This window comes from Amphimedon queenslandica, unplaced genomic scaffold (genome assembly GCF_000090795.2).
Source record: "Amphimedon queenslandica unplaced genomic scaffold, v1.1 AMPQUscaffold_10315, whole genome shotgun sequence".
Lineage (NCBI taxonomy): Eukaryota > Metazoa > Porifera > Demospongiae > Haplosclerida > Niphatidae > Amphimedon > Amphimedon queenslandica.
Window position 1 is genome coordinate 1,834 of NW_003549414.1, and position 1,791 is coordinate 3,624.

The following is a 1,791-nucleotide window of genomic DNA, read 5'->3' on the forward strand; positions in this document are numbered from 1 at the left end:
AACAGTGCAAGAATTACTTACCTGTCCATTCCTTTTAGATCTTTTGTTATGTAACCATATCACAATCACAATTATGAATACTATCACAAGACCTAATACCGCGATGCCTAAAATAACACTAACAGCAATCACAATCTTAGTACTAGATTTATCTACAGAAGTATAGTGTATAATAAAATATAGTTTAGTTTGGTTATTACCATCAGATGTAGGTGTATTAGTAGGTGATGGTGTAGTACTGATAGTAGGAGGATGGGTAGTGTCTATAGATGATAAATAAATTAACAACTGCATGTACATGTATACTTACTAAATGATCTTTGAAACCGTTCACTACTACCAGTGCAGTTGCTAACAACAGTAATAAATGAACAATTATCATAAAGAGGTACTGGTACTGATCCTTTTATAGGATTCTCCACTAGTGTAGTATTATCATACACATCTCCAGTTTCATTGCACTCGATAGTAAATGTAATATTCACAGGAGCTCTACTAGTACTCTCTATTGCAATCTGGTATAAGACAATAATAATAATAATAATAATGATTAGTGTCATTACTTACTGAGATTTTGTAATAAACAGTACTGACTGTAACTGTTTGATTTTGTGTATAATTCACCATAAAATCTGTCTCCACTGCCAATCTTGGAACTATTAAAACACAAATGCATTTACTTCTATTTTGCATGCATAATTATTAAATTCAGCCTAATTATAGACAACAGACACTTATGCACTTAAGGCTTTAAAATATTGTACCTCTTTGATATGAGAATGTGTTATTATTAGATATTCCTTCTCCTAATTTACTAACTCCAGTTATGACATATGTATAATGATGATCAAATAAATTATTATCCACAAACTGATAACTGGTATCATATACCGATACAATATCCACTAGATTACTAGTCATAGAATCATATACTCTTAGTATGTAATACTGTATAGTTACTCTATCATCAACTGTAGGAGCAGTCCATGTTATATCAATAGTAGAACAATTAACAATTGAGAAGTCAATGTTAGCAAGAGTGGATAACTGGTCCAAGATAAACTAATGAAAATGAAAAATAAAAAGTCTAGAAAGAAGATAATTTATTACCAAATTTAAAAGGTGACATTACATTAAGAGTTCCTTCAGTATTACTCAATGATACATTAACAATTAATGTCTCATTGCAAGATGGTATTGAAGTATTTCCAGTTGCTATCATCAGTTGATAATTAACTTGTGGTATAATAGTAACATTATTTATTACTGTACTGCTATCACTATTGAGTATAATAACTGCTATAGAATCAGGATACTCCCTTTCACATATAGTGCTGACCTATTGTGTGTTGGGTATAAAAACAACACATGCTTATCACATGAGTGGAATATCTGATGACTATGCTTACATTAATGCTGATGTATATTAGTCCTTCATCACAAACTGGTATTAAATGTACATCATGTACTGATATAACAGGAGAGACTTAAAAGGGAATGCTGTAAACATATACATGAAGCCATAATAGGACTAACCTGTTTCATAATAAAAACTGATATTATTAGATGAACCTATTCCAACATCATTAATAGGAGAAACTGATACATTATTTAATAAACAAGGATCAGGATTAGTAGCTGATAATATAATATTAGTATTATTATCATTAGTAGTAATGTTCACTAATCCATTAACTACTATATAGTATCCAGTGATTGGTACATTATCCAGTGTATAAGGAGCTGTCCATGTTAATAATACATTGGATCCATCGATAAAGGTATAATCCA

At 30.3% G+C, this 1,791-nt stretch overlaps 1 long non-coding RNA gene across 1 annotated transcript; it reads right to left on the bottom strand.

The window, feature by feature from the left end:
- Window positions 1-1,050: 1,050 nt before the first annotated feature.
- LOC109590231 (uncharacterized) lies at window positions 1,051-1,481 on the bottom strand. The gene is made up of 3 exons (XR_002189225.1): window positions 1,410-1,481; window positions 1,111-1,339; window positions 1,051-1,062 (listed from the first exon to the last, which is right to left on the bottom strand). It is a non-coding gene; the product is annotated as an uncharacterized LOC109590231 (long non-coding RNA).
- Between the last annotated feature and the right edge of the window lie 310 nt (window positions 1,482-1,791).